Source organism: Argiope bruennichi, chromosome 4 (assembly GCF_947563725.1).
Source record: "Argiope bruennichi chromosome 4, qqArgBrue1.1, whole genome shotgun sequence".
Taxonomy (NCBI): Eukaryota; Metazoa; Arthropoda; class Arachnida; order Araneae; family Araneidae; genus Argiope; species Argiope bruennichi.
The window spans coordinates 29,641,129-29,665,046 of record NC_079154.1 but is presented as its reverse complement, the minus strand read 5'-3'; the positions used below and the strand labels follow the sequence as shown (position 1 = coordinate 29,665,046).

At 29.7% G+C, this 23,918-nt stretch overlaps 1 protein-coding gene across 1 annotated transcript in view; it reads left to right on the top strand.

The window, feature by feature from the left end:
- The window catches only part of LOC129966545 (protein shisa-9-like), a 392,084-nt gene that overhangs the window by 94,126 nt on the left and 274,040 nt on the right, over nt 1-23,918 (top strand). The window contains exon 2 of the mRNA XM_056080985.1: nt 7,727-7,856. The gene's annotated coding sequence lies outside the window, so the exon portion shown is untranslated. The remainder of the gene's footprint in view (nt 1-7,726; nt 7,857-23,918) is intronic.

The window sequence follows — 23,918 nt, the reverse complement described above, 5'->3', positions numbered from 1 at the left end:
TATGGATGAGCTGAAAACTTTCAAAAAATGTGCAAGCAAACATTTGCTTAGTAACCATCTTTCCTCTCTGTCGTTAAGTGTGATTGTTTGAATACCATCGTCGCATACTTTCTTCATTAGAGATGCTCTTGCGAATGGAAGTAGGAGACGGAGTGATTTTCTGAGAATTCTCAAATAAGGGCTCGAGCATACATTTACTTAATAACCATCAGCTTTACTGGATTTCTCTTTTATATATCAACTCCTTATGAACATAAACAGTCATTACTATTTTTGAGGGGTTTCTTATCTTTGAAAGACAAACATGGATGTTTCAACATTATGCGGTACCTCTAATTATCCAAGGAATAAAAAGGTTAATAATTACCCTAAAACCAGTCCATCACAGATAACATATTGATGTTTCCTAAATAAATAAGAATGACTCTTTCTTTTATCAAATAAAATCTATGCAGATTACAAGGATTTGTTTCATTTATTTACTGTCTATTTATGATAAACAGCAGGTTTACGTTAGCTCAATAATTAAACTATAAACTAACATTTTGGATCACTCCAAGAATTTACGAAAATCGAACCTAGGATCTGCGAATGCAGATACCAATTCATTTATTAATGCGCTATATCAAGTCGAGCGATCCCAGACTGATATCGGAAACTGTATTCACGGAGCTATTTCAATAATCCCGGGAGCGCGCGAAATCAGTGGCTTCATTGAGTGAATGCGACATTGACGGCGTACATGGCACTTACGGTTAATTAACTGTTGGCGCTATCATGCGGAGTTGGAAAACTATGCGCCCATCATCGGACTTAATGACCAGAAAGCTCAGGCTCGGCCAGTGCTGATCTGTGAATGTACTGCGAGTTCTGCTGATAATGGATTTAAAACAGAGGTCATATCTGTATCTGTAGACTAGCTGGTATAATCAAACAAAACTATGCATACGACTCTAATATGTTGGGAGATAACGAATAGCACGTATTCGAGCATTCAACGCTAGACTTAAATATTAAATGAGTTCTTTGATAATGCTGTACAAATTGAAATTATGCAGTTATAGCATCATATGGATACGTAATAAATTTGAAGGGTTTATATGAAACAAAAATAAATAGTTCTGATAACATTCATATGAGATTCATGCTTCTAGTCCAAAACATAGTCACCTGATGCTAGTGCAAATTATATTCAGGCATGGAAGATTTCCTGAATAATTCTACAGATTCGGAAGGATGCATGACAACACTTGTATTTGTGGGGAAATAGGCTCGGTTCAGTACTGCATGACAGAGGATAGTACTCAATAAAATTAGAGGAAGATTCATTAGATACTCTGATAATTAAAAAAATTACAATATCCTGAAAATTTTAAAAAACATAAAAGACATGATGGAAAATATTTCTAGTCTTTTACTAATAGTTTGAGGATTCTTTGAACTTATGCTGACCGTTGTTTTTTTATGCAAAAGTTGGATAGTTAATGAGTTGGATAGCCAGTCGTAATATTCCCTGTTTATATGGTTTAGTTTTGTGGTAATGAGGGGGGGGGGGACTGGATATAATTAAAAAAGGAAGTCCGAAACATGGTAGCATGATAATATTTTATGTTCAATGGATTATTATTATTATTTTGCTTATAACAACGATGACTTGAACACAAAGAAATTCTTTAATCGTCGCAAATTTAATATCAGCGAAAAATGCATAAGTACAAAGGTATTTATTAAAATAGTAAAAACTATTGGTATGACGCAGATAGAACTAACACATTGTGTTGTTTATGGTTTGTAGCGGTAATTTAAAGTAACAAATAAGTAATAGCAAATGATTTGGTCACAAGTTCGCTATTACTGGAATATTCTGGAAGTTATTGTATGAGTGGTAAAATCCAGAGAATATAATGCATTTTGATTCAAAAATTATATTCTAATACTTACATCAGAATTTTTGAGAAACATTTGCAATTTTAAGACTGATTGAAGTCTTAAAATTGTTCTAAAGTATACAAGAAATCGTTAAAGAATAAGCTTAAGTTGCATATTACAAGATTTTAGTAAACCGAAAACAAGTTAGAAACGATATTTTCTCGACTCTTACTGCGAAATTAAGTATTTAAAAGAAAGAAACAATAAATACACTTATAGCACTATCTGAAAGTGACGTCACTTCATACGTAATACGAATACTAGTTGCTACATGAATCACCTACCGACATGCTAACCAACTTCATATACTTTCATACATGCCAGCGTATTTTCTAATTAAATAACTTTACTCTGATACAGTGAAGATTTAGCAAAATAAAGGTGCTATCTAATTAAATAGATGGTTCAAATCATACGAATGAATCACGACAGAAAACGTATTAAGGATACATTGAAAAATTATTAAAATAGAGAGAAAAATGCACAGAAAATAATATTGGTATTATTGAGACGTTACTTTTTCTTCGTGGGTTTGCGAGGCTAATGTGGTGCAAAATAGTTTTGTGCAATAATATGCTCATCAGTTATCAAGGAAAAACATAAATATTTCATTTTATTTTTAATTAAAAAAATGTTGAAAACTCGAAACACCCATTCTTTAGTATTTATTATTCAAGGAATAACTACCAGGTAAATTTGGTAATTCAAGGTGGTCCAAGAATATATTCTATATTTAATTTTGCACTATTTGTAACTGCATTCCAATCGCATCTTTATATCGCCAAATATTAGTATACCAGCATATGAAGTTGACATGATAAAATTCTCGAGTAAATTATTATGTAAATATATTTAATTTCAAATTGGATTATATACATGCATTAAAATTCATAAAAAATTAAATCACTTAGTTTAATAACAATGCTTATTATTTCTTTAATCATATTTTCTTTTTCTTTTTAGTTTATTGATTCTTTCTCATTTGATTTTTCAATAGAATTATTGAATTATTTGTTTAAAATATCTATATAGTGCAAAATTATTAATCTCACATGCCGCAATTTTCTTTTTATTACCATACCACTCGTGCACGTGATCAATATTCTACAAAAATGAAAATAAAGAACAATACAACACTCAGACAACTCTAATATGGATTTCAGGATTTTTCGTTCTGAACTTCGATTTCAAATAAACACGTTCATTTGCAGAGGGAGGAAAATTGGACATTAAAACCTGTTCGTGGAAAAATAATTGGTTTTGATAAATATCTGAATTTAACGTATTTTTTAGGCAGATTCCTATTGGAAGACTGCCTATTGCAATGGTTCATATGCTTTATCCCTTCATATCAGGAAAACTTCTTCACCGATCATAGTCTCTAAAACTCAAAACCCCCCACCCCTTCGTGCAAAAGTGTGTATATAGATATATGTGCCCATGTTATCTTATGAATAGGATACTTAGAATGATTTTGCTTGCATATTAAATGGCTTGGAATATGTTGTAAGAAATGTAAAAATCTCGGTCGAGTTCGAAAATGGGCCATCTAGCTCAAAGGGTGTAGAAATAGTAAACGGTTGAAATTTTCATTTCGCTAAAACTTTTTTAACATTTAAGATAAAAAAAAAACAATTAACTAAATTAGCGCCTCATTAAGACGAACAAGTTTTGTATTTAAAGGTTTTCGATAACTGCAATATCTTAGAAATTAGAGGCTGAAAACTGATTTTCAAGCCTTAATTTTGACTTTTCTAACATCAACAACTTATGTTGTCAAATAGAAGCTTAGATGTAAAGGAATCGACCTTCGCCTTTCAGCTTGCCTAGAGTATAATTTTTCCTCTCATCGTCTCAGTATTTAGATATCTTGAACCATTTATTATGAAAGAGCCATGACAAAGGTCTCATATTCATCACCAAACTTATAGAAATAAACTCTTCTGATAAGACGTATTTTTGATATCATACCCCCCCCCCAATCCGTTGGAGCCAGAATAGAAGAATGTCAAATTACATTTACATTACATAATTTTAAAATATCGAATCTAATAATTGGAATATATAGTTTAATAGGCTAATCAAAACAATCAGTGTTTTAGATTTTGTAGGCGGATACATAAATTAGCAAGCATAATCAGATTTAATCTACTAGAGTTTTTAGCAATTAATCGTTGCATTAAAATAATTGTCATTTGATTATAACACGAGTAATTTCTGCCAAGATTTCAATTATTTTAATCACAGGGAAAACAGATGTATGTTGAAATAGTTAACAGACATTTAAACCAACACAAATGATCTTTCGAATTTTTTAATACAATTCTTAAATATGGCTGGTTTTCTGTATTGTATAGTAACGATACGATCCATTTTGGATTGTATCAATTTCATCAATTAGATCCAAAATTTGTTGTGTTTACGATTTGGTGTAAAGTCAACAAGACAAAATTCATCCATCTATTTAATTGCTTTTTTGAGTTAGCACATTCAAAAATGCGCAAATATACAAACTGATAGGCAGTTACCCTTTTGAAGGACTTATTTTAAAATTAGATCTAAAGTTGAACTATATCTAAATCATACGGCGATTAACCTAGATGTCGAATTTCGTTTATTTAGATTATTGCGATTTTGAATTATCATGTTCATGTTTAAACATAGGATATCTAAGAACCCTCAGACTCCTCGATGATAAATTTTACTCAAAAACTTCAGTCCCATAAATTTTATATTCGTAAAGTATTTCATTTCCTAATTTTTGTTTTTGGAGAAATACATTGAGTTCCAGAAATAGTCTTTCTGAACTTATAAAGGTCTGAAATGCAAAGAAATCCATAAAAATCTTTGGCCAGAATTTTTATGATTATAAGACTTCCTTTTCGTTACTATGCATATGATAAAATAAAAAAATAAATAAATAAAATAAAAACATGCTAAGAGAATTGTAGAAGAGTGTTCAAAGATATACTTTACTAAGATTGTTGCATAAGTCTATGTTAAATCATAAGTCATTGATTTGAAATTTGGAAAATTGGAAATCTTTCTATCAATAAAATTCTTTGGCCAAATTTTTGTATGGTTATAAAACTTTCTTTTCTTTTCTTGGGACATGATTAAATAAAAAAATAAATAAAATAAAAGCGTGCTGAGAGAATTGGAGAAGACTCCTCAAAGATATAATTTATTAAGATAAAGTTTAAGATATAAGTCATAAGCCATTGATTTGAAATTTAGCAAATTGTTTTGAAATCAAAAGCAATATTCCAAAATAAAATAATAAATAAACGAGAACAAATAGTGAAATAAAAGCAGACAATTAATTGTTTTCTTTAAACCACCATCATCATCAGTACAAAACCATCAGCTAAGACACCAGCCACCCATGTGAAATCTCATCTCATTTTCCATCCTCACGAGAACCGAACTCGGGTGGTCTTGAAGGGTCATTAGAATTTCTGTCACCTCTGCTATATTACCCTGCAACGAGAACCCGATTAGGACTGGTCGCTGAAATAACCCGATTAAACACGTGGGGGATCGTCAGTCCTCCAATTAGGAGACGCCTCATCTTCACTTACTGTGCTAATTGGATGAAGGGGTCTGCCAGCAATCTAGCCAGCTCCTAAACCTACCCTCTGGTGTTGCGAGATAGGGAAAAAAATCGCATGCGGCGTTTCTGTGAGAAATTAGAATTTATGGACCGCAGTATGTAAGGAGACACTGACGCCCAAAGTCTGAATTTGAAGCCAAGATAATGAAATTGTTCACGTAATTGGTGACGTGTTGAGAGCTTTGCTATTGCATGCTAGGGAAACTTGTTTACAAAGAAGTTTTCCAACGTGTTTTATTTTTCTTGTTGTTGAATATATGATTGGTTAAATTCTTTGTGTCTGAAACTATTGTAGCTGTTCCATTAGTTGTTATTATAAGGGTGCTTGGGGTATGGAGATATTTGCTCGAATATATTATATAAATTGTTTTCTTTGTAAAGTGAAACTTGAATAGTTCAACTGATCAAATGATTTCAAAAATCAAATTTGCCAAAAAATAAGACAAAAAATATATGAAAAAATGCATACAGTAAAAGATAAAATAATAATATTTTAAATTAAAATGACAGTTAACTTAATCGTATCACCGAACTTTGACAAATTTATTTTTATCAAGACGAAAGAAAACACTATTTCAAATGATATTTTTGGTATTAATGAACAGATTTTAATTATATAATTAAGCTTGTAAAATGGTGAAATAGATTATGTTTCTGACTTTAGGAAGTCTTATATATTATTTTGTGACAAAAAAATAAATGATTCAGCATCTATCAAAACTGGAAAACAGAAGGGAAAGTTGCTTCTGATGACATATCTGAAGGATATGAACTTTCGTATGAAATAGAAACAGGAGAAATCAGTTGCAGTGACTATGGCTAGAGATATCTACAATGCTTTTCTCCATAGAGAGCTAGTAAAGTAGTATTTTTTAAATTTCTCTCAAACCTGGATGTTGAGAATGGGTGATCATTGATGATATATTTAGGAATTATGAGCTTTCAAAAATAATTTAATTTGGCCAGAAATGTGGCCTTATTCCTTAGTTTTTATTTTAAACTTAAAGAGACTTAACAATTTTCCCGAAATCTTATCAAAGGAACCAATAAATGGATCATACTCTAATAAATAATCTAATTAACAGAATAAAATAATCCATAGGCAAGAAATATTAATAGAAAACATTTATAATAATAAATTGCTTCCCTATTTAATGAAGCGGCGTAGCTGCAAGATCATTCCATCTCATGAAATTTGTCATGTCAATAATTGTAGATGTCATATTATTTACTTATCCGTATAGAAAAATCCAACACTGAGGACGTTGCTTAGTTGCTCCAGCTATTATTTATAATTTATAAGCTATAAAAAAGTCATCACTTATGCAGTAAAGTACTAGGAGAATACATCGAATAAATTAAAATGTCGTTAAAGGCTCATCCAGCATGGTTCTCAGAATCATATGGCTATAAATGTTGTCACGGTCATTCAGTTTCTATCATATATCTTAAGTCAGGTTAGTTTAATTTCGTTTTATTAATTTCGCGTTTTTAAAAACAATACTAGGGCTGTTTGAGGATGGACTTCGCAGTTTTGAGCTGCTGTCAGATAACAAGGACGAACCTGAACTGGCACCTACACTCTTCCACATCACACTAGCAGGAGGAAATTTGATCTCTACGTATTTAACGTGTGCCAAACTTATTTACATGGTGATACTTTGGTGGAATCATGTCTCGAACGTGGATCGCTCCAGTCCCCAAGCGAAAGCCGTTGTTTGATGGACTCCCCACTTTGCCATTGTGGCTTTTAAGTCGGATCAGAGAGTGACGATGCTGACAATGTAATAAATGACGTGACAATGTAATAAAACTAGTTGTAGACTAACTAGAAGATGGGCAGACTAGGTCGTTGTGATTTGAGGATGCAATTCTGACTTAGAAACAAATTTGTATCAGCACTTTCACAGTAAAAAAATAATATTTGTGCAATATTTGCAACTCCCATAAGGGAGAAATTTCTTAATTTCACTAATCTTTATTAAAAGAAATTCTTTTTATAATCCAAAGGATTGATTACTGAGTTTGAACTTAATTTAAGTTTTATATATTTATTTACTGTATGCTTTACATTTACAAACTTTATCATTTAGATAAGACTAAATAAAATTTGCTAAAATTCTTGTTGTGTATATTTGTGAATACAAGCGTTAAAGGCTAAAGAGCTATTTGTTTAATTTTCAGGTACTCCAAATCAGCTGAATAGATTCATTTATTCCTGGAAAGGATGTTATATGTCTTCAAGTTTTATTTCCTCTGCAGTATTTCGTCATAAGTAAAGTCTGATATTTAATGTATGCTGTCTGGAATACACGTAAGTTCATATTTTTAACGAAAATCTATTTATAGTCTTGAATAGATACAAAAACAATTCCAAGTTTTCAAGGGGATTATAATTCGCTGGATATTTTTGCAAATTAAGTCTTGAGTCTTAAAGTTTTAAAATAATCTTTGAAATAAATAAAAATAAAAAAATAAAAAGTTATTAGAAGGTATAAAATTTACTTGCTCCTAGGCACTTTGCTAAACTCTGAAAACCTTTTTTAAAGGGGAATAAGAACAAGGGAACATGATTTTTAGTAAGTTTATATGAATGTTTAGAAAGAAAAAGACAAAAAACTAACAAGAGTAAAGAAAGGTCATAAAAATGGCTAATTGGTTTTCGAAAATTTATTCCTACTTCTTAATGAAAATACAGTGATATACAGATAGTGATAATATGATACAACTGAATAAAAATAATCACTATATGCAATTTCACTACAAAAAAATCCTGCAAAATTCTGTATGTAATATTCAAATTTCATAGGCAGTTTGTTATTTTTTTTTTAAATATAAAAAGTATTGAGTTACGAAAATCACGAACTCTATGGATCAAAATATCGTGCGTAAGAAAATTCATAGAAAAAATGATGCTTTAATATAGTTTTGTTGGTAGTGCTAAGCGCTACAAGTATCAAAAATATCTTCCTTAAGAAATAAAAAAAACCGATGCTGTAATATTGCTTTTGGGGTATTATAATCTAATCTTAAATTTTACAATATTTTCTTTCGGAATTAAAAGAAATAATGCTGTAATATCGTTTTTGTAGTGTTACTAAGCTCTACAAATATTCAAAATATCTACTTTCAGAATTAAAAAAAATGATGCTGTAATATTGTTTTGTGCTTCTAGCGCTTCTTCTATTTTAATACTTCTAGCGTTAGAAGTATTAAAAATATCTTCCTTAAGAAAATTAAAAACTGATGCTGTGATATTGCTTTTGGAGTATTATAATCTAATCTTAAACTTTACAATATCTTCTTTAAGAATTAAAAAAAAATGATGCAGTAATATCGTTTTTGTAGTATTACTAAGCTCTACAAGTATTCAAAATATCTACTTTCAGAATTAAAAAATTGATGCTGTAATATTATTTTGTGCTTCTAACGCTTCTTCTGTTTTAATACTTCTAGCGTTAGGAGTATTAAAAATATCTTCTTTAAGAAAGAATCTCATGCTGTAATATGTTTTGTACTAAGTGCTAGAAGTATATTTGAAATATCTTCTTTAAGAAATTTTTTTAAAAAAAATCTTACTGTAATTTTGTTTTTGTGGTATTATTATGCGCTACAAGTATTCAAAATATCTCCTTGAAGAATTAAAAAAATATGCTGTAATATTGTTTTGTGCTGAGCGCTAGAAGAATTAGAAATATCTTCCTTAGGAATATTAGAAAAAAGCTGTAATATTGTTTTTGTGGTATTGCTAAGTACTAGAAGTATTCAAAATATCTTCTTCGATAAATTAAAAAAAATCATGTTGTAATATTGTTTTTGGGGTATTTCTAAGGTTTAAAAGCATTGAGTTACGAAAACCACATACACATTGTAAAAAAGAAAGAGAACAAAAGAAAAAGAGCAAAATTGACTATTCATAGCAAATGGAATACAATGTTTGATCCTAAAACATGCATGTACTAGTTCCAACAGCAGCATCGACATCGATGATAACGAATAAAAAAATAATTCCGGGCAGTCTTCCAAAAATTCGAAGAATACGGTGATGGTCCATGAATAGAAATGGCCTATCTATTGGAAGCGGTAAATGAACCAAACCACATAATTTATGGCTTTCGTCGCTGGCTAATAATTTCTAAAAGCGAACTAATTATCGATTTCCAACACAAACAGCACTTTTTGGAGAATCGGATTCCGTTCACTTCACTTCTAAGCACTTACGGAATGAGTTTTAACTATTTTTGCGCCATCATCTTTAATGGATACGCAATTTTGCTTTTGTGGCTCGTGTTTTCAAAAGCGACCAAGTGTCTTCTTAAAACAAAAGTAACCCCCATCACCCCATTCTTGTCTTATTTCTCCCCTATATGAAGACAGGAAGTAAAAAAAAAAAGAAGCGAATCTCTCTCTCGAAAAAGAAGAAGAAAACACGTGACTTTGGCGACGTTGCCACTTGGAGACTATCGAATTTTTGAGATACTTCTCGCTGTGAATAAATGAGCTTTATTGGAAATCTATATTAACTTCAGTGGCTTTTTTCTTTCATTTTTTTTGTTACTTTTTGGCGGCATTTGCCAATATGAAAGAGCGTAGGATGCCAGTAAGAGCTCCTGATCTGAATTTCGAATATTACCAAAACTGGTGGATAATAAGAATTCAAATTTTGAGAATTCCAGTGGAAATCTGTCGGTACATTATTGGTTATGTGAATTCCTAACTTTGTTCCGTTATGCATTTAATGTTTAGATGGTAATTAGATTCTTTGTGCATTGAGTATCTAATATAGAACCTTTAAACAACGATAATAGAGTAAATATTCCAATTTTGAAAACGTGTGAAGAATATTAAAAATTGAGCATTATATGCTCTGTTATTAAGATTATTATAATTTATTTTCTATCTATAAATTTTATTGAAAGAAAAGTTAATAGCACAATAAACAATATGGTTTTACACCCAGCTAAATTGTCCTAATCATAATGAATGTCCAAACCATAATGAATTTTAAATTAATTTATACATATATACAGAATTTAGATTACAACAACTACAATCTATATTCTTTGTATTGAAACTTCATATTTAAAACGAAAATTGAGCGATTTCGTCAACTACTATTTCTGCAACAATAAAAGGCATAATAAAAAGTATGCTGTTAGCTTCTGGTACGTTCCTAGATGCTGACATTCTTAAATTGCCTCTTATAACAATCAAGATAAATTGAAATATTTCAACATGTTATGTTTTGACCGGAAACGACAATGGAATTTTAATTGATAAAACAACAATGGTAAATATCCATTTAAATAAGGTTTTAACGTTGCTTCTACAAATAGAAACTATAATTTACTGCGATCTATTAAGAATCGGGTTATTTAAAATTTTAGAATCTCATTTCTTCCGAATTGTATTCTCATTCAACTTTCTAAACTCTGAATCTCTTATCCATTCTCAGTTAAATAGAAAAGGGTTCCACAGTATCTTTATTGAGTTTCACAGTCTGGAAATTCTACGGTCCAATTTTAATTTTATTTGTTTCAAGATGCCACGGGATATTATGCGGATTTCTCGCAAAAGGGTGACTTTAATCTTATTTGATTTGAATGTTGAAATATACCAGTAGAAATTCTATTGTATTTTGTTTAAATATAATTTGTTCTTTAAGTCATAAAAATAACAGTAGTTCAATAACAATTCGAGTGTTCGTAAATGTAAAGAATGCAAAGAAATTGGAATTAGTAAACTTAGATTTTGACCGATCATGTCCACTGCACGGAGTTTAGAGTGGACATGTAATTTGGATTAAAATTTTATGATTATGCTCAGCAGCTTCAAATAATGGTTTTAAAAACTCTTCGATGATGTATAACTTATGACTGGTTAGTAACCATTGAATTGAAATTTCACTTTGCTAGTTTTAATGCAAAAATTTTGAGTTTATTCAAGAACTTTGTATTTTTGTAGCTACATTCACACATTTTGTAGTATAGAGAAAATATCGTAAACATAAAAAAAAAAGATTAAATTCGAGATTTTGACAAATCCCCATGTTTTAGATCTTCATGAGTTCGAAAAACATATTTTTGAAACATGCCCATTTGTCTTTTTATGACAAAGATCACTCAAATAAGCTTTGAGATAGACAGATGAAATTTGGTGTGTGGTCTTTATAACAAATTTGTAGATTTCTATCAAATGTTGAGCAAAATCCTCTCAGAGAAAGTCTGTCTGTCCGACTGTTCGAATATAATTTAACACGATATCTCCGAACTAAAGAGAGCTAGACAGACGAAATTTGATATATAGAATTAATATCTATAGTCTAGACACCTTTCAAATTTTATGCCGAATCCAATAAGGTATTGACTGGCTGTCAGTCTGTATTTTCAGTAAAAGTAATAGCTTAAAGACGCAATGATATAAATATATTAAAAATGGTACGAAATTTTACGACTGCTCCTGTAGTTTTGTGTCAAATTTTTGTTTGAATCAGTTCAGAAACACGCGTTTAAAACACAAATTCACTTTTTGGATGCTATTATTCGTATGCCAAGGATTAATTGCCAAAAAAACTCACTAAGGCAAGGATATTATTAATAAAATTACTAATTACCTTAAATCTTATGGGGAAGCTGTGTCGTTATTGATAAATAAATAAATGGATGTTAAAGAACTTAGGTTATTTTCCTTTGGCAATGAACGTTTCATAAATTAAATTTTCCTAAATATTAAGTGGGGGAAAATGCTTAAGAACAAAAACAAATGTGTTTGTGTCAAAAAAATAAATAAAAAAAAGTCAGTTTGGAATTTTCTTGTACAAAAAAAGAAGAAAATAACAAATCAAATAAGGTGTTCATTATTAACTAAAAATCCTTATTATTATTGATGTGGTCGTTTATAACGAAGAAAATTATTGTAAATGGAAAATAAATTATTACAATCAATAAAATCAGATAATTCTGTATAAGAAAATTAAATTATTTTCATTTCTTTCATTTAATTTTGTTAAAATTAATGTAAAACAATTTCTCTGTCCAATTTAAAAGAAGGCAATTCGCGTGATATTTCGAATTTAAAACAAACTCAGAAATAATTTTAACTTTTCCATTTGCAAAATGGCATGCATTTGTTGGAAAATATATGCAATTCAATCACGCTAAGCTGTTTGTCTTGAAATTGTCTCCTGTATGATTTCTTCTAAACGGTAGAAAACACGAAAGAAATGCATTATTATTACTTTAACGAAGTCGTAAATAAAGAAGAAACGAGTTCTGCCGCACTTTATTCCGAATAAAAAAAAGACAGGTTATTCCCAGTAATATCGCACTATTTATGCTTCCTTTTTAAAAAAAATACTTGCGAGATTTGACAGTAAATTTCTTTTCAAAAACTATTCAGCTGCTTAACTGTGAGAAGAATAAAATTAATCGTCATTTTTTTTCTTCTTATTTTCTTAAATGTTGTTACAATTTAAATCGTTTGCACAGAATGAAACGAAATTAATAAATTCTAACCACAGAAAAAGAAAGAAGAAGAAGAAATGAAATTAGAATAAATATTTCAAGAGAGAAAGAGCGGGAAAAGTAATGAATGGAACAAAAAAAAAAGCTTTACTGGTAGCGTTGTGTTGCCATTCCTTTGTTACTAAAAACCTCTCTTGCAGTTATACGGGAGGAACAATGGCCGCTACAGAAATGTTTCTAACAATGGCTTGTTCTGCAGATAATGAGAAGCAAGCGAAAATGACAGCAGAACTAAACAGACAGATACAAGGAACACGATCAGATAAAAAGGGGGCTTTCTCCTTCGGAAAGAATTGTTTTTGTTTGGTTTTCTTAAGAAGAACTAGAGCCAGTTTGAGCCGGGAATCTTCTATCTCTTCCAACCATTTACTAGCTAGATAATGTCAGTGAGCGCTCAAAGAAAAGAAGAAAAAAGAAACAAATGGACTCCATGTACTCTTGTTATTTTTTTTTCAGTCTGATTATTGCAGCAACAATGTGTTGTTATCTGATGTACTTGCTAATTAGCCATGCTTAACAGCATTCTTCAAGTAAAAATTAAGTACTTAATTTAAGTAGTTGGAGTTTGGAATAAAAATTAGTGAAGACTGAAAAAACATTATTTCTCTGATGATAAAACTTTAAAATAAGAAGAGAATTTTAATCCAGCTGCATTTAAAAAGGCAGATTGGCTCAATGGAATTTAAAGTAATTACAAAACGAAGATATCATAAAAATATTAAGGAAAATCTCTGTTAAGAGCAAATTCGAATGGGTATGTTCTTGATTGTGTATTATAAGACATATATTTGGGCTTAAAATTGTGCAAACATATTTTGGAAGATTGGTATAAACATATATAAGGGATAATTTCATAATTTTCATTCATATTTCAATAAATTAAAAATTAAATAAAATTTTCGAACTTTTTATGGGGGGAGAGAGGTTTAACGTCTGAAATATTACTAAACATAGTATGGTTTCTGCACTTTATTGTTGCAATTTCCTAAAATATTTTTCATTGTCGCTATGAAATTTAAACAGCTTTGATTATTTCAACAAATATTTTTTTCTATATTTGAAAGCTAAGGATTTGAATTTTTCGCATATTTAAAAATCAAGGATTTGATTTCATCGCAAATTTAAAAGTTAAGCAATTCATTTTCCTGTTTTCTTTTCATATTCTTTTAATATTCTGGAATTGAATTTTATTTTCTTATTTTATTTCATCAAATTTCTTGTATCTATTAAAAATGCTTTAAGATAGTTGATATTATAAATTATAAGTTGAAAGATTAAACTTACAATTCTTTATTTTTTATTTTATAATTTAATAAAACTAACAGGATCATAATTTTTAAGAAGACTCAAATTACAAATAATTACATCTTATATGTTATAATACATATTTTCGAATGAGGTTAACTTCTTTATACTTCTATAAAGCAATTGCAATTAGATTTTCAGTAAAAATTATGCAGTACTGAGAAATTATACTAATTATTTTTGCAAGATAAAATGATTAAAAAATATAAATATTAATTTCTTGCGTAAAAAAAATGTTACCACGTTTGACCTTTCCTTTGAAAATGATATACATTTGATTTTGATAATTTCCAAAATTAGAAAGTTATAGGCAGAATGCGATTACATTAAATCATCTAACATAACTTTAATAGAGCTTTCTATATCTTTGAACGGAAAAGATGAGTTCAAATATTTATCTCAAAACTGAATTCAGGAAGGCTCTTATTTTAAAGAAAACATTTAGAAGTTAAGGTAACATGATGAAAAAGTCTAGGCAAGACCTGTATCTCTAGGAAATATTAAATAAAAAATTTGACAAATGATGTCAAATAGAAACCAAAATGAAATGTTTATTTCATCATTCGATGCATTTTTCATGAGTGCCCAATTCTTTTGGGTATTGCAAGTCTTTTCTTTCCTGTTAGTCGTATTCAATTGATATAAATGAAACATGTTAATTTTGTAGATTTCATCAAAAAAGATAAAATAAACTGATATTATTATAGAAAAGTTTTTATATATTTGAATTCTTAGAAAAAAAGATGATAGTAGTTTCAGATCTGATGAAAAATAAATTTATAAACTGATTTTAGTGAAATAATATGCTCCCTAATTGCTGTAAAAAAATTCTAAAAATTTATAATTCATCTTAATTATAGTTAAAATTTTGTAAACTCTCTTCTTATTGGGCATTTACTGATCAAGAAGTAAAAACGTGCCAAATTTGATACTTATAGGTCTAATCAACCTCAAGCGTTACATCTGAATGTAACGCATCACTTTCTTTAGTATGATTTTTAAAACCACTAGTTTGTGCATAGTGTTTCAGCACTAGGGTTGCAAACTTCGAAACGTTGTAAGCAACATCTCAAAGATTTGAAATCACATAGCAGTGCTGGATCAGATATAGTTGCCAGACTCTATAGATAGCTTTGTGAGTGAGATTTGTGAATAAATATTTCAGAACAAAGAACAGAGAAGAACAAAGATTTCAGAGCTAACACCAGAAGATTATAAATTTAGATATAATATCTATAATTCATGTTGAAATTGGAAAATACACCTTCACCATCGATTTAAAATGTATCATAGATGTTGGCTGTCGACAATCCTATATGGACAGATTGAATCCACATTTATTTTTACTTCAACCAAAATAGTATGAGAAAGAGAATAGGAGCGCCAAATTATTTTTTTTATAAATAAAATATAATAAATCCTTGACGGTGTCAAGAATCAAACTGTCTTGCATATGTGGCAGAAAGAAAAAGTTTGCTTTATGCACTGAACTATGCGTATTGAATATAAATTGTGTGTCTCTTGACATCGATTATGATGCCATTGCTGCGTCAATGTGATCATGCTTTGTTCACATGAACATGCTGGTAGGTCATTGGTTATGATCGTCGAATCTTACAATGGGAGGTTGAAATGGAACTTTTCTTAGAGAACGTTCGGGAAACTCGCGTATGTGCAAAGATATCTATCGTGTCTGCCAAGCACTTTGGCCTGCATTGATAAGTGGTTTTGTGTCTGTCATCTAAGTGCAGCTTACCAGGTTCTAGAAGTTTGTAACCTTGTGAGAATTATCATGTTAAAATTGATGTTTATATGGTATTGAACTAATATTATTCAGTATGAAATTGTGCACATGATACAATGCGTTTATTCATAATAAATTTTTCATTTTAATTTATAGATCTTAATTAAGCATATAATGAATGTTATAATGAAATATTAATACATACTATAGTTGATAAAAAAAGGTCATTATTTATATGAAGTTTTTAAGAAATTAATAAAAAAAATTCTTATAAGAAGTTTTATCTCCATTTGCATGATTTTCCTAAGGATTTCTAAAGATTGAAATAAATTCTATCAAAAAATATTCTATTCTGGAGAAAAATGTTCATTTTTTTCTGCGGAATATCTCCATTTTCATGATATCCGCTAGGAATATCTCCATTTTCATAATGTTCTTGGAGAGTTTAGGAGATAAAAATTAATTCTATCGAGAAATATTCTATTCTAGAGAAAAATATTCTATTTCTTCTACAGAATAAAAATATCGCTTTTATTTTTTTGTTTTGCTCCATAATATATTTACAAAGTCTGCTTCATGCCGAATATTTTTTTTTCCAATTAAAAATCAGAACATCAGATACCATTCGAAACAATAAAAACACAATTCAAAATTAACCAGCTTCTTTCTTTTCAGTGCACGTAATCATTTCCTCCATTCTCCTCATCTATATGGAAGAACTCTTCTTCTTCTTTTTCTATTTCTGCGGTTTCTTTTTAATCAACTGCTACAGTCAAAACAAAACTTTACCGAGATCCTCTTCAATTCCGAAGAAATTCAATTCTAGCCGCAAACACTTTTCACGCCAGAAGTTGGATACCACTCAAATGACCTTCTCAAGATCAGAATGCGACTCACGTCCTCGTAATCGACTAGAGCACCCCTTTTCTTAAACAAAAACTATACAAACCTAGTCTGCGTCTATTAATCCCTGCAACCTTAACTGTGACACTTCCTACAATGGCGCGAATTGTTAGAGCACTCCTGCCATTTCCTTATTAAGACTCTTGCAGTCCCTGGGGAATACTTTTTATTGGTCGGGCTTGCAAGCAGGGGAAGGCGGGCAATCTAAAGAATTAGAAGTGCTCTTTTCTCGTGTTTCTGATAAGTTCTTTCGGAGGAGGAGGATGCTGATTTTTTTTGTTTGTTTTTTACGTGCGTGCTGTCGATACGTGAATCTCCTATAAACCCCCCTCGAGGGGGTCATTCTGGAATCTAGAAAATAAATCGTCTGGGTTTGGAATAGCTTTGTTGGAAGTACCCGGCTTTCATAAGACAAAATATAACTTTAGGGTCTTTGTTACATTGACCACTCTCAAGTAATAAATAGTTATGTTAACTATGCTTAACTATTTTCGTATGTGGTAAGAAGTGAAATTGGAACACTTACTTATGGCATTCAATTTATTTTGCGGGCATTCATTTTATCAGGTGGTGGTGGATAAAAACAATGCTCAAGTGTGCTAAATATAGAGAGAAAAAATTTCAAGAGGAAAAAACAAAAGAACTCTTTTCTTTACAATGGGGAAAAAACCCATTAAAAAACTTTTTTTCGTCTGTTTCGGAAAAAGCGCAGTTTGTAATGTTTGTTGTAATTGAAGAAGAAAAGAAAATTCGAATCAACAAACGAATTTCTCTATTCTTATCTTCTTTTTTTTCTTTTTTTGTAGGAACTCTTTTTTTTTTTTTTGAACTAAAAATTTGAACTTCACCTTGAGGATATTTGGATTCAACCAATAATAGTTTTCCTAGCAATGGAACTGTTCTCCCATCGAATTTCCCGTGTATTTATGCAATAAAACGCATCTTATATTTAGTTTTGTCCTACCATCGAAAAAAATTGAGTATGAAACTTAGATCATTTTCCACTGTTGACTAAAGTACGATAAAGATCTACAATTATCTACAAAAATCTACAACAAAGTACGATAAAGATCTACAATTATCTACAAAGATCTACAACAAATTACGATAAAGATCTACAATTATCTACAAAGATCTACAACAAATTACGATAAAGATCTACAATTATCTACAAAGATCTACAACAAATTACGATAAAGATCTACAACAAATTACGATAAAGATCTACAACAAATTACGATAAAGATCTACAATTATCTACAAAGATCTACAACAAATTACGATAAAGATCTACAATTATCTACAAAGATCTACAACAAATTATGATAAAGATCTACAATTATCTACAAAGATCTACAACAAATTACGATAAAGATCTACAATTATCTACAAAGATCTACAACAAATTACGATAAAGATCTACAATTATCTACAAAGATCTACAATTATCTACAAAGATCTACAACAAATTACGATAAAGATCTACAATTATCTACAAAGATCTACAGCAAATTACGATAAAGATCTACAATTATCTACAAAGATCTACAACAAATTACGATAAAGATCTACAATTATTTACAAAGATCTACAACAAATTACGATAAAGATCTACAATTATCTACAAAGATCTACAACAAATTACGATACAGATCTACAATTATCTACAAAGTACGATAAAGATCTACAATTAACAATTATCATTATTATATCATTTACCCCATTCCGTTTTTAAGATATCACATTCAAAGAAAGATATTTAGCCTCCGTTATAATATATAAGGTATAATTTTTATAGATCTGTAAATCAACTAATGCAAGCGCACGGCAAATTTCATTTCTCTAACTTTTCGCAGCGTTCAATTAGTTTATTTGTTTGCACATAATGGGCACATTTTACATTTGTCGAATCTCATCCAAAATGCACATACACATATGCCCCAATTTGTGATTGCCATAAATAGATATATACTCTGCACCTAAGATACCCAAAACTAAATTCCATATTTTGAATTAAATTTCCTTTTTCAAACAAATAATTGAGTTTTTAATATCATTATATCACGGGATTAACATTATTCAGATGGTTCTCACACACAATGATTTTAGTTAAAAGAAATGTTATTAAAATAAAACGTTTTTGATGTCTACGACAGTTTAAAGCTTAAAAGTATTGTCGTGAGGGTACCATGAACATTAAATTATACGTGAAAAATTGAAGGTAAACGTAATCTATTTTTGAGGAAACCCAACTAGTCGCCAAAGGCGAGTAGCAACATAATAAAGCGTATTTTTTACGGTATGTGTAATGAAGTCCACAGTATGTACTTTTTTATTTTTTGAGTTATATATAATATTTATACTTACAAAGGTTGAAGTTCTGTGTTTTATACAAAATTTTCATAACCCGTTTGAATGGAAAAAAATGCTTTAAAAATTTGAATCCTCCTTCTTGGCAGTTCCATTTGACCTGTTAGTCTGGATGGAACTTCTTGGGTTAAAGGGAAGATATGCAGATATATCTCTCGAAGACCTATCATGCGAAGTCCAATCGTGCAATAAGAAGACATTCTAAAAAAAGTCCTTTTATAATTATTAGCATACTATAATAGGAATGTGAATCTTACTTCTGGCCAGTTCCATTTTGACCTGTTAGTCTGAATGGAACTTCTTGGGTTAAAGGGAAGATATGCAGATATATCTCTCGAAGACCTATCATGCGAAGTCCAATCGTGCAATAAGAAGACATTCTAAAAAAAGTCCTTTTATAATTATTAGCATACTATAATAGGAATGTGAATCTTACTTCTGGCCAGTTCCATTTTGACCTGTTAGTCTGAATGGAACTTCTTGGGTTCCAGGGAAGATATGCAGATATATCTCTCGAAGTCCAATCGTGCAATAAGTAGACTTCCTAAAAGAATTCCTTTTATAATTATTATCTCACAATAATACAATCGTAAAATGAATATAAACAACCCATTAAAATAAATTGTTAGACTGCACTTAAAGAAAGTCAATTTTCTTGAAAGAACTGACTTTTTAAAGTTATTTTTCCTTTCTGAAAAATCTTATTTATTTTCTCCCTCCTGTAAAAATAGAGTCTTTTACTTTTGTATTTATTCAGATGTATTTTCGCAAATCTGGAAATAACGAGGTCTGTTTGCATTCAAAATAAGAGCTTATTTAAAGATAATGCTGAGGAATAGGAAATGTCAAGGTTTGAACTTATTTTATTGTTATTTATGTCACATAGTTTAAACATTATTTCTAGAGGGCTGTGCTCGGGTTCCTGTTAAAAGTAAACATAGTTAGGTGGGATAAATAATAAAGTGGATCTGAGATCTTTTCAAAGAATGTGAAATAATAGTGAAATATTTTTGTATTTAATAGAAATCAGGAATTTGTTTGAGCTTTATCAATAAATTTTTAATATCCTATTTGATTTAATTATTAAATTACTAACCGCCTTTGGCGACCAGCCGGTTCGCCAATCTTAATGCTCGTTAAAATTTTAATAATTAAATATTTTATGTAATTCCTACTTTAATAGCTTCTTCATCAAATATTTTAAAGCTTCAAATTTTGATAGTCATGTAATTCACTCATAATAATGTAAAGTCCTTCAGCCATAACATAATATGTATCTCTCTAATTTTCTGTTAGTTCCGGTAGAATTTATGCTTAAAATTAAAATGGAAATGACTAAACTGCAATTAATATAATAATATTTTTTACTGAAACAAGGCATTTTTTTAATAATATGATTACTGATAATAGAGTCACTGAGCGTTTAAACTTTATGGGCACTAAAGAATATCTTTCTTAAGTTATGTAATATCTCAAGAATGTGTGAACAAAATTTTCTCAGATTCATCATGAACAGATCGATTTATTAACAATGTTTCATTTTAAATGCATCAAACTTTAAGAAAATAAAATGAATCGTTTAAAATAATCGGTCGAAAACAGGTTTAAAAAACTACTTAAAAAACGATGTACTTAAAACTATAAGCATATACAAAAAAATATATAACTAACATAAATACAATTTAATTACAAAAGCATGCAACTAACCTAAAAATAATTTAAATAATTGAAAACAGGTTAAAAAAATCTACTTAAAAAACGATGTACTTAAAACTATAAGCATATACAAAAAATATATAACTAACATAAATGCAATTTACTTACAAAAGCAACCTACCTAAAAATAATTTAAATCATCCGTTGATAACGGTTGTCATGGCAACAATCAGAATGCGCATGCGTTAATTTTCTTCGCCAGCTCCGGTAACACAAATGCGTGAATTTTTCTACGCCAGTTGGGGTAACGCTATGCAGATTATACAATTTTAATTTCCTTTATTCTGTGTTATTTTAATTCAAAAGTACTTCAGAATGAATCTGAAACATGGATTAATTAACAATGTTTAATTTTAAATGCATAAAACATTAAGAAAATAAACAGAATCGTTTGAAATAATCTGCCGAAAAATGTTAACCCTAGCCTCATTACTGTTGGGAGAAAAAAAAAATGAAGCCTTACTCATTTGGCGGTGGGGAAAATGGAAGATTTTTTTGGCGGGAAAATTAGTTTTTAATTAATAATTAAAATTCTAATTAAAATTTCAAAAAAAGGGACCCCAGGTGCACATTCCCGACCTCTAAGGTATACATGTACCAAATTTGATAGCTGTATGTCAAATGACCTGGCCTGTAGAGCGCTAACACACACACACACACACACACATTGAGCTTTATTATAAGTATATAGATTAGCTTTTTAAGGAAGATTAAATCAATTTTGGGATTGATTTTGTAATTCTTAGTCATGTCGAAAGAACAGAGACATACTCTTATTATCAAACCTTCCTGGAAGCATCCATGCCACGCCAACATCATCTTGAAGACTTTTGATCTTAGCGCTTTCATTGGCAAATGGTGAAAAGCTATAGTAAAAAGGTTTTACGCGCATTTAGCTTGAAAGTAGGATATGTATAACATATTTAGGCTTATTTTGAATTTTTTAATAAAGCAAGTTGGTAAAATCTATAAATTTATTTTAATTATCAATCAGACATCTATGTAAAAGTATATGCTTACAGTATTAATGTAAAGCATTTGAAATTATAAATCTAATATATAAAAATGGATTTTTGTTTGTTAGTATTTTATGCACTGCCGTACCGTTCATCCGATGACGAAAAAACTTTGCCAACTTATTGCTTTGAACCTAGAAAATCCACGTTTTTCACATGGTCAGTTGTATATTAGATGCTCACGAGTTGGACAGCCACAAAATTCATTTGATTTTGCTCAAGAGGGGAAAACAAACCAAAAAGCATATTTGAATAATAAATTCATTAGAAGAGAAAAAATATTATTTTTACTTCTCCTTTATATATCGTTCAATTTCAATGAATATATTTATTGTCGGCAAGAAAATAAATATCATTCTTTCTATCATTCATTTTTAAACAAGATAGGTATTTCAAATTTCAAACGATATTTTCAAAATTATTTCTTCTGCGGCAGCAACGCGCCGGGTACAAGCTTGTCTGTCATAAAAATCAATGAAAATATATTGTTTCTGATCAATTGGGCCAAATAAAGGGTTTATCTGTAAGAATGTTCGCAATATATCAGATTAATTTCTAATATTAAAGGCGAAGCTAGACTATAAAAATCGATAATCCTTATTCGTTCATAAATTATAAAATAATTTTGTTAAATTCAAATGCAGGTTAAATTCAATGCAAATAAACGAGAATATATGATTTTGGAAAAAAGGGATCCGTTAATTTTTTATAGAAATGTGAGTTTATTTCGAATATGCCTAATGAGGAAGAACAAGGGTCAAAGTAAAATTAATCTTTTATGCCAAGCAATTGTCATCTTTTTGCTATTATTACCTTTCTTACATCAAAAGATATGTTGTAAGCAAAGATTATTTCCGAAACTAATCAAAATGAATGTCAATCAATACTAATCTGACAGGAAACTTATTCCTTTCCTATGTCAAACAATTGCAGTCAGCGATAAGTAATTGAGGTCATGAAATAATTCATTTGATTATTTCGAAGTCAAATGATTACGTAAGATTAGAAATTTAAATGAATAGGCTACGAAATGTTGTTGTATACTGTTATATTTATTGGGCTTCTAAGACATTTTTTGTAGAACTCTAGAGAGATACATTTGTTCTAAAAGTGCATTCCAAATCATGAACATTTTTTAACATTGAAAATTCTCTACCAATAAGGACGGAATATGTAAAGGACGATTAATAAGAAAAAAAGTCATGAAATAATTCATTTCTTTATTACGAAGTCAAATAATTAGGTAAGATTAGAAATGTAGATGAATAGGCTACGAAATTTTCGAAAAGATTTTGTTTTAAACTGTTATATTTATTGGATTTAAAAGTTTTTTTTGTGGACTTCCAGTTTGATGCATTTATTCTAAAAGTACATTTAAAATTATGCAATTTTTTTAACATTGAAAATTCTTTACTAATAAGAAAGGAATATATAAAGGAATACTAATAAGAAAAGAAAGTCATGAAATAATTCATTAGCTTATTCCGAAGTCAAATAATTAGGTAAGATTAGAAATTTAAATGAGTAAGCTGCGAAATTTTTGAAAATTTTGTTTTTTGTTTATTAGTGTTATATTTGTTTGGCTTCAAATTTATTATTTATGGACTACTAGTTTGATACATTTGTTCTAAATGTATATTTCAAATTATGCACATTTCTGAAAATTTTCTGCTTACAAGAAAGGTGTGTGTGTGTGTGTGTGTGTGTGTGTGTGTGTGTGTGTGTGTGTGTGTGTGTGTGTGTGTGTGTGTGTGTGTGTGTGTGTGTGTGTGTGTGTGTGTGTGTGTGTGTGTGTGTGT